Source organism: Vicia villosa, linkage group LG4 (genome assembly GCF_029867415.1).
Source record: "Vicia villosa cultivar HV-30 ecotype Madison, WI linkage group LG4, Vvil1.0, whole genome shotgun sequence".
NCBI lineage: Eukaryota > Viridiplantae > Streptophyta > Magnoliopsida > Fabales > Fabaceae > Vicia > Vicia villosa.
The window spans coordinates 60,403,816-60,414,934 of NC_081183.1; positions in this window are offsets into that span (position 1 = coordinate 60,403,816).

An 11,119-nucleotide genomic window follows, 5' to 3' on the forward strand; every position below is an offset into this window, starting at 1 on the left:
ATCAGAACCCACGTTTCCCCAAGCAGTATAAGATGTAAGGAAAGTCGAGCAAAGTCACTTCCTCCCCAACAGAGTTATGTTCTAATCCTCCACACAGTTGCCAATCATCTTTGGCACTATGAGGTTTTCAACGCCCACCCACAATGGCGTCTCAAGATCACAAGCAACGGACCCCAATGATCCTACTCCTCTGTCCCACCAAGGGCCTTTATTTGGCACTCTCTGCATATAGAATCCATTGCATATAGCATTGCATCCTCGAAAGCGTAGCATATCCATTACAGTGGATCATTACGCCATAAAAACTCAAACATTCATACGGTGCATAAGCCAGATAATACAAATCCGCACCCAGTCAAGACAATAATACATCCCCACACAAAAGGTTGTCCTTACAAATTCCGATTGATATCTGCCACTACATTTCAAATCTCTTCCAACCACGGTGCCGATGCGAGGTATCTTCAATCTCTGATGAGTGTCTGACACAATGTCTTCTTTGGTCCCTCGATGTCGAGTCGATGTTGAGTCATAAGATCGCCACGAGATCTTATCCCTTTCCAAAGTGTGGAAAATCGCACGAGATTTTCTTTCGATGTTGAGTCATAAGATCGCCACGAGATCTTATTCCTTTCCAAAGTGTGGAAAATCGCACGAGATTTTCTTTCGATGTTGAGTCATAAGATCGCCACGAGATCTTATCCCTTTCCAAAGTGTGGAAAATCGCCACGAGATCTTATTCCCTTTTCTTCTGTTGACGAGTTGATTGCCACGAGATCTTCTTTCGATGTTGATTCATAGGTCGCACGAGATCCATCCCCTTTTCGTCCTGAAGGTCGTACGAGATCTTCTCTTGATGTTGAGTCGTAGATCGAACGAGATCTTTCTCCCTTGGTCCTGAAGGTCGTACGAGATCTTCTCTTGATGTTGAGTCATAGGTCGCACGAGGTCTTCTCCCAATGATAGGTCATAAGGTCGCACGAGATCTTTTCCTTACCTCTCCTGTTGTCGAGTCGATGTTGAGTCATAGATCGCACGAGATCTTCTCCCTTCTGCCCTGAAGATCGTACGAGATCCTCTCCTGATGTCGAGTCGATATTGAGTCTTAGATCGCACGAAATCCCTTTTGTTTCAGTCCTGAAGATCGTACGAGATCTTTTCTTTCCTCTCCTGATGTCGAGTCGATGTTGAGTCTTAGATCGCACGAGATCCCTTTTGTTTCAGTCCTGAAGATCGTACGAGATCTTTTCTTTCCTCTCCTGTTGTCGAGTCGATGTTGAGTCGTGGATCGCACGAGATCTATTTCCTTTCAGTCATTGTTTCATGAAACATTTCTTTTGGGAACCTTGTATTGGCACCTTAGGCTACGTTACAAGCTATCACCCTTCTTCCAATTACTCACTGTAAATATGTCCATCAGAAAAACAAATTTCTCTTTCCCCAGCAGATATCAAAACAAAAATAATAAAAGAATAAAGATCATACCATCTTTTCAGGACAAATTTCAGGTCTTGGTATTTAATCTTCTTCTATCTCGAATATTCGAAAGGCTAGCGCCAATCTCATTTTCGAGTATAAGACGATTAAATAGGGGCAGCTGTCATACCCCAAATTTGTCCTACCCTATTCATACGGCTTATGATTCATGTACATACATCACTTAGGTCATAACTCTCACTCATGCATTCATATCATGGGTGCTATTCGAAGGCTAGCAAGAAAAAGCTCTGTTGCAAAGAATTTTGATCAGAGAATAAGGAGACTGAGGTATAATCATGTGGTTCTATGTTCAAGGAAGTCCTCCTGGATTGGGGTTCCTCTCTGTCCCAAGTCAAGGCATTGGTTGAAGGATACTGGCTTGCAAATCATCCGGTTCTTTAAATCAGGGTTTCTTTGACCAAAGTCAACCAGTTGACTTTCTGGTCAACATCTAATCAGGAATGGTTTCTATGTGTGAAAAGCTCCTCACACTGACTATGTGGATGTGTTTGTTTGACTGGATTTGACTGGAAGAGATTTAATCGGGAATTTCACCAGTAGTCGGAAAATCAGAACAGTTGACTTTCGGGTCAAAATCAGAAGAATTATTCAAATATTGACTTTTGGTGGAAAATCGGTCAAGAAAAGTCAAAGAATGAATAAAATCGAGAGTTTGACAAAATTTGCCCAAAATAGGAAAAATCAAAAAAAAGAAGGTTTTTATACTTAGAAAATTTTTTGATCCTCAAAAGCTTGATGAACAGTCCACTTCACCATCAAATTACACGTGTCAAAAGTCCTTATTTCAGAAAATTCCCGACATAAAAAATGTTCAGATCACGGCATGCTACAACTCTCTAGTTGGGAGTTTTTCCATTTGAAGCTTGATTCAAGAGTTATATTAGTTTGAAGTTAGAGGAAATGCATTTGTTCAAGTCATTCAGCTAGGCAGATTTCTGGTCACGCGCGAAGCATTGTGTCAAACACCCGGCGTACCACATTTGAAGTCAATTCTAGAACAATTCAGGAATCCTACAAATGCAAACATGGCATGAATCCACTCTTTGCCATGCCCTTTACACAATAAAACAAGAATTAATCCATTTGGGTAAGTTTTGAACCAATTATGAGTCTGCAAAGTCGTGCCCTCGCAAAGCCCATATCACGCGTTCAGTCAAGCCAGGATTCCAGGTCACGCGCAGCATTTACACAAACAGGTGGTGTGCCATAATGGAAGTCAGTTTTAGAGGAATTCAAGGGTCCATGGACTTCTAACGTGATACTATTCCCTTCATCTCCATTTCCTCTTTCCAATAATACCAAAATCATGGGAATTAGACGTGTATCGAGTGAGTTACGAAGCCTTAAAGTCATGTCCTCACAAAATTCCATTTTTGATTAAGGCACGGGCCAACTTTCATGCCACGCACGCGCCAGAAGCAATTGTGTGTAACCATACTTGTAAACAATTTTCTTAGACCTCCAGGAATTGTTTCAAGCAACTCCCAACATCAATCTTCCTTCAGTCCACCCCTCCTCCTCATAGAACTTGAAAATGGAGCAATTGATGAGCCATAGTGGGAGCTATGTGTACACAAAGTAAGCCTCATGGACATTCATAAGGTAAAACTGTGGTCTGAATTTCCGGGGCAAAGATGTTGAGTAGAGCTGCAGCATGCACACGTGAATGTCCCATACTACACTGTATCACTCCACACCATCGGCTCAACACCACACCACACCATGATACGATGCAACGCACACCACTATAACTCCCATACAACCCATGCACAATATATAGAGCCACACACGCTACACACTTTTCACGCTCTCAAAAAAAAAAACTCTCATCATTCTCTCCACCCTCACTTCACGATTCTCTTCACTCTCTCTACAAAAGAAAGAAAGTTTGTTACACTTTGTAACAAACTTCTTCATCTCAAAACCACCACCTTCATCTTCTTCTTCCACCTTCAACCATTACCGATCAGCATCATCACAAATCAACCTCCTAACCACCTTCATCACCTTTCAACCTCCATCATCGATCATCTTGACCTCACTGCCTCTGCATCCACATTTTCCTTATCGTCGCACTACAAGTCTTACGAATAGCAATGAACTGAGTTCACTTCGCGTTGGAAGATATATCCTGAAGCATCATCACCATCTTCATTGAGAAAGATCCTCTGTTTTCAGGCATCAGAAAGAAGATCTCAGGGAATCAGGTCCACTCCATAATTGTTCATCACTGGCGACAAGGAGCTTGAAGAGTGTGAAATACTCCCTCGGCGATTAATCCAAGATCTTCCTCAGGTAAGATCTGAAACTCGTTATATCTCATGTAGCTTACCGTAGATGCATACACATTTGAGATTCAGTTTTTGTTTGACTTCGGTTTGCATAAAACCGTTGGTATTTTGACTGTTTGAATGAGGTATGTGAGTTCTAAACATTGTGAGAATCGTTTCTGTACCACTAGCTTGCGTTTTCACTATGCTCATAGAAGTTAGGTTTTTTGTTTTGGCTTCTGTTATGATGCTAGAGAAAGAATTAGAGGTTTGTAATGAAAGATTTGGAATCAGCATCAGATTCCGAGTTGATTGACATTGATTTCGTGTATTTCTGGGCACGGTGAGTTTGCGCCACCATGGGACTCGCCGGAGAAGACGACCGGAGTTTGTCTCCGGCGTCTGTGCATAGGCCAAGGGTTTATCCCGTTTTGGCTGACGTGGCAGTAATTCAGTGGTTTAGACCTCGTTATTTTGTTCCGTTTTTGTCTTTTATGCAATGATTGGAAGCGTGTGGTGTACGCCTGTGATTGGCCAGGGTACGTTTTTGTCTTATCTGACTTGAATAAAAGGTGACCAATTGATGCAGGTTCTCCTAATTACCATATCACGTTCCACATAGATAACATTCCACATGCATGAATAAGAATAAATGCTGAAGCAAAAAACAACTAAAACAAGTGAAATAAAAATGATATTTGGGCCTTGCGCTTCACTTTTCACACCCCCTATTTTGGGCCCTGTATTTTGCTCACAACTAATTTTAATTCATTTGAAAATGCTAGTGCACCCCCTGGTAGTTTAGTTCTAGTTTTCATTTTAATTTTTTGTTTTCTTTTATTTTTGCTTCTTAAAATTTTTTAAATTCTAATAAAAGTACATAAAAGTTGTTCATAGATATTTTAGGGTATGTAAATAATTGTCATGATTTTTGTTTTAACCCTTTTAACAAATCTTTTTCTTCACAATATATTTGAATTTTCTTCGTATCGATACTCCCTTGTAAATAAAACTTGTTAATAGACTTAGGAATTAATTTTAGTCTTGCTTTTTTATAGAACTAATTGATATAGGTGTGTTTGTGAATACCGTTTGTTTGCTATAATTCTCAATTTTATTTGTCGCATATTGATTTTCCTTTACCTATCTCATGTATAGTTTTTGTTAATAAATTGTATAGTTTTTTTATTTTAATCCCCATGTGTAGACAACTTAGACTAGATTTAGAAATAGTTCCCTTCTTTCATTCTTTTCCCTTTCAACTTTTAAAATACTTAATAAATATCGATGAAGATCATACCGTTACTATATTTCATAGTATGAAGGAAATGATTGGGGTGTAGGCCCCGATGTATGTTCTTTCCTACTTAGCGGAGAAGAAATGATTGAAGTGTGAAGCTTCGATGTATTTCTTAACCGTTGTTTAGAGAAACGATCGTGGTGTAGGCCTCGATGTGCATTCTCTAAATATTCACAAAAAAACTCTTTTTGTACCTCCTTTACTTAGCGGAGAAGAAATGATTGAGGTGTGAAACCTCGATGTATTTCTTAACCGTTATTTAGAGAAACGATTGTGGCGTAGGCCTCGATGTGCGTTCTCTAAATATGCAAAACAAAACTCTTTTTGGTATGATCTAAGTCACAAAGTTAAAATCCCCTAAAAAACACCAACCAAAAACACTTCAAAAAAAAACACTAATAAATGGTCAGATTTAAAACAAAGTAAGGAAGTGATGCGAAGCCTTGTAGTAGGTTCTCGTCATCATGGAATTACCCTTAAAAGATACAAACCAATTCTCTCTCTCTTCCCTCTTTTCTTAAGGGCAAGTTATCTCCGCTCCATTGCATCCTAGGCGATCCCTTATGCATGAGCGTGAGCGTTAACGCCGCCCAACTAAAAAACACAAAACAAACAGAAAATCTTTAGCCGAGCTACGGTAACTCTGATTCCTGAAAAGGATACGTAGGCAGCGGGGTTGGGCCCGTGCGAGTATAATTCTTTATTTTCCCTACATTTTGCATTCATTTCGCATTTAGACATAGACATAGTACACACCCTTTAGATAGAAACAAACATAGGTGGATACCATCGAGTACGATGGGCGTGAGGGGTGCTAATACCTTCCCCTCGCGTAACCGACTCCCGTACCTTGATTCTCTGGTCGCAAGACCTTGTTCCTTCTTTTGTTAGGTTTCCTGATATTCCTTTCCCTTATGGGATAAATATATTGGTGGCGACTCTGTTCATTTTTCGCGAGCGTGCGACAAACATGTGAAAGTTTTTACATAAAGACACCTGAGATGAGGTGTTGAGGAGCTGTTGATGTAGTTCGGCTGCATGGTATCGCTTGTAAACCTGGTTGTCTTGGCATTAGGGTTTGATTACCTCAAGAACTGTTTTAAGTTACTAATGATACTTGAGTTATGGCTTAAAGTCCACTCATAAAGGCACTTTAGTACAGTTAGTGGTTGCTTCTTCAAGGAGTATGGAGGAAGATCGAAATCATTTATTCTGGTTTCAAATAGAGTCTTCATATTTCTTGATCCCCTTCAGGAAGTAACTCTGAATTTGGCTATTGTTGGTGAAGTTGGGTTGTCTGTTTTAAAGTTGATCTAGAAGCTTTTGAGACTGCTGTAGCCACCTGCCCTAAAAATTAGATTATTTAGAGTCGCCACCTATTCTGAAGGGCGAATAGGAAACCCTACGCAGTTTAGAGATCGGGGTAAGTTATTATAATCAGGTCGAGGGAAGGTGTTAGGCACCCTCAACCCTTTCCTAAGGTTTTATGTTCAAAATAAAGGTTCATGGCTAAATATTGAGGTTTAATAGCTAAAGAAGTGAATAGGGTGAAAATTGAGATTTGAACGAATTGAGGTTTTGGGGAAGGGGACTCGCCTTGGTTATCCAAGTGCCTACGTATCTCCTTAGGGAGAATCAGAGTCAACGTAGTTCGGGCACAAGGTTGTACGCCTTTGAATTGATTATGGAGGTATTTAGAGGCTTTTTGAATGGCCTGTCGTAGTTTTGGAAGTTGTGATTTGAAAGGCATTTTGAATTGCCTGATTGAAAAGGATGAAAATCCGTAGTATCGTGGTTTAGTGTGTTTTGAATATTTGGGCGTACAACCCTGATTTAGTAGGTCATCGTTAGATGCGATGATCAATAGATTTGATCAGTATAACTAACGGATTAATGGGCATTGCTGGCATAATTTAGTAATGGGCTCAACACTTAACACTCCCTCATTACTAAATACTCCACTTGGCCCAAAGACCAATACTCAATAATTCTTCTAATTAGTTCAACGAAAATACCAATTAATTCCAAATAATAATTTAATTTCCGATTAAATTCAAATTAGAAAATATGGGGTGTTACACTACTATTATTCAGAGAAGATGGCTTGGATAGGTGTGCGTCTTGGCTCAGTCTACTTTTGATCTAGTGTGACATTGAAGGTCTCTGAAGAGGTGTGAGACATAATGTCTTAACATCATGGCCTCGAGGATTTATTTTCCTCAAAGGTTTGTTGCAGATGATGGTTCGTTAATAGAATAGAGGTTGCCTACTCAAACTTGACTCCCTGGTCAAGTCTATGAGAGCATTGAACTCTTGTTATGTTGATGGATGTTGCTCTTCCAAAAGAATCATCTATTGTATCTTGGTGTCAACCTGAGATAAGTGGTTGATGGGTGTCTGCAAAGCTGGAGTGTCATCTGAGTCACTTAGGATGAGTATTTTAGTCCTTTATCTAGAGTAAGGAGGAGTGGTTGCTTGAGTTATCTTGTTGAAAGAATCTATTCTATAGGTGCAGAAGGCAGTTGTGTGCTCAAAGATCACAAAATCAAACTTGATGTTAGAAGACCGTTGAGATATTATGGAACCCCTGAAGGAGTTGTTTGATGGTGGGCTCAATGTTGCAACATCACCTCAATGTGTTCTGTCTCTCAGTCAAGGTAGTTGAATATCTCTGATGAATTATGAGAGATTTTCTCTAATTCAGCCTGAGTAGTATGTGGTACAGCTGGAAATCATGTATGTTTATCCTGAAGAAGAATCAGCAAAGTAATTGCATGCTGATGAGAAAGGTCAGACAAAAGGTTCTACCTTGTGTGAGAAGGTAACTGTAATACGCTTAACTGACTTTATTTGAAATGTCGCGGTAAGCAAGAGTCGCCACCGACTTTTATTTTATCCAAATTAAATAGAAAGGCTAAAAGAACAGGAAAAACCTTTTAAATGAAAACATCGAGGGGTAATTTATACAAAGGGAAGGTGTAAGGCACCCTTTGCATCCATGGTTTTCCATTGGATCTTAATTGCTTTGCTCTTTCAGAAACTAAAAATTTAGAAATGTAGAAGAAGAAGAAACAAGGACTTTAGCTCGTAAATGAGCGTAGCCTTGTGAGTTTTATAGAAAAGAGAAGAAAAATAAGTTTTTAAACCAGAGCATGCAATTAAGGGCAAATTACCTGGTTAGATGAAAAATGTTCTTTTATCCTTTCAGGGCTATCCATACCATAGGAGGGTGGGGAAGTCCTTTTATTTGGAGGTTAAAGGGTCGTCGAATCATCGTTCACCATAAGACTGTCCCTGCCATAAAGGGGCAGGTAGTCTAAGGGAAGGATCAGAATAGCCATTGTTAGGCAACCAGAGGACACCTCAGCATTTCATAGGCAACTTCGAGGGGCGAGATCATATTAGCGAATCGAAGGCAGCATCATTGGGACTTACGATCTTTAGAATGAACCGAGGGCAACATTGCTGAGGTATCCTCGTATTCGAGGGACTTGGCTATTCTGCACTGAAAAAACAAGGCAACAAGGAAACAGGCAACAAGAGAGGTTACCATAAAACATGTGTGGATGCAAAAATCACGTGACCAGATTCAGTTATATTATCTTGTAATTAGGTGATTCTAGATTCAGTTCGAGGTTATCACTCCCTAGGATTACTAACCACGCAGTTTATATATACAGTGTTAAGTGCCTTAAAGGCCAAGCAATACAAACCAGAAGCAGTTACATGATAAGTTATGGGGCAGGGGAAAAAGCAATAATAAAACATAAACCCCAACAACGCAAATAAGTCTAACACAAGTAATAAAAGAGAACAAGTTTTAGGGTTACCGAACATCTGAGCTTTGACTGGTTGGTTAACCCTGATAATTGGAAAAGGAAAAATAAACAACAAAGGGTGAGTGTAGTGATAGTTCATTGGCATTTAAGATAAACTCTAATTTAATCAGAAGAAGTAAAATACCAAATATTTAAATAAATACAGAATCAGGACTTAGCTTTTGATCTGATATGGCGCGTAGGCGGAAGAACTCTGACGGCAACCCTGAAAAACTGCACAAAGAAAAAAGGAAAATTTTTAGTGTAGGAATAATCCTCGAAAACCCTGATTATGGCACAAGTCAACCATGGTTAATAGAATAAATAAAATCAGGTTAATTAATTATTGGTTTTTTTACCTAATTAATTAAATCGGTGAAAATAAGGTTTCGATTAAATTTTCTAACCCTAACATGTATTTTTTATCAATTAATAAAAATTAATTAACTGATTTAACAATTAAATCAATTTAAAGAAACAAATAAAATGGTTAATAATTAAAATAAATAGTGAAAAAAAAATTATTAATAAAATCGAACTTTCGATAAAAATAAATAATTATAATTTTATTATAAAAACCTAATTGTTGAGATAAATAAAAATAATAAAACAAAGGAATTGTAATAAAAAGAAAAGGGAAATAAACAAATGTGTATAATGTAATTAAAAAGAAAAAATTAGAAAACTCAGCTGTTGATTCAGTGTGATACTGGGCTGAGGGTCCATGGTGGACTGGCGTCTTTACGCGCGTTGGATTGGAAGGCGTTGTGATCTGAGGGTTGCGATCCAAGGGTGTACCATAGTCTTGTGTACTGTCGCTAGCGCGAAAAATGGAATCAGAGTCGTCACTAATATATTTATCCCATAAGGGAAAGGAATACTAGGAAACCTCACTCAGAATAAGAACAAAGGTCTTTCGACCAGAGAATAGGGTACGGGAGTCGGTTACGCAAGGGGAAGGTGCTAGCACCCCTCACGCCCATCGTACTCGATGGTATCCACCTATGTTTGTTTCTATCTAAAGGGTGTATCTATGTCTAAAACCTAAATGCGAATGAATGAAAAATAAACACGGGGAAAAGAAGGAATTATTTACAAGTGTGCTTGCTTAGGCCCCGCGACCCAATGCCTACGTATCCCTTACAAGGAATCAGAGCTACCGTAGTTCGGCTCCATAGTTTCCATTTGTTTTGTGTTTTTTAGTTGAACAGCGGTTAAGGTCACAATCCACGATGCTCGACCTTTGGAGACTTATACGCCTAATTTTGGAATGGACTTAACTTGTTCTTAAGGAGAAAAGAATCTTGGGTTTGTGTTTTTTATGTAACTACATGATGAACAAAACCCAATACAAGGTTTCGCACCACTTCATTACTTTGTTTTAATTTGAGCCTTTATTAGGTGTTTTAAGTGTTTTTGGTTGGGTATTTTTTAAGGGGATTTTATTTGCGATTTGAATCACATAAGAATGTATAATGGTAGAGAAACAGATTAGGGAATGAATCTCACTCATTTCTCTCCCCATTATATAATGATCGAGAAACAGATTAGGGAATAAATCCCACTCATTTCTCTCCCACTAAGTGAGTGAGAAACAGATTAGGGAATAAATCCCACTCATTTCTCTCTCACTTTTAGTAAGGTGTGATTCGCATCTTTATTTATTAGTGTTTTAATGTTGAAAGAAAAAAGGAATGAAAGAGGGGAGACTAACATATTTTCTAGCCTAATTGTTATTCTAATACCTAATTAAGATCTAAACTAAAATCTAAAGGGAGTTAACTAAGAAGAAAGTTGTTTAAGTTGACTAAAGTCAACTTTAACAACTAGGGGTATTTTAGACATTTTTCAAAATATGAAAACATTTACAAAAAGAAATGATTAAAATCTAAACTAACCATGAAAATATTCACAAGCAATTTTTATATTTTATTCATGTTAAAACTATTTTTTGAATTAAAACTAACAAAAACTAGTATTTTTATTATTATGTACCAATCACAATTTGAAGAAAAATAACAAACAAATCAATTAAATCCTAAAAATAAAATCTAATACATTCTAAAAATCCTAATTGGTTAGAAACATATTTTTTATCATTTTTATTTTTTAAGCAAAATCAATTAACATGGAACAAAATAAAAAGAACTATTTTTATGTATTTTCCATTTATCAACAGGGGGTGCATCAACATCTTTTTATTGAATTGAAAACAGTTAATGGCGTATTGG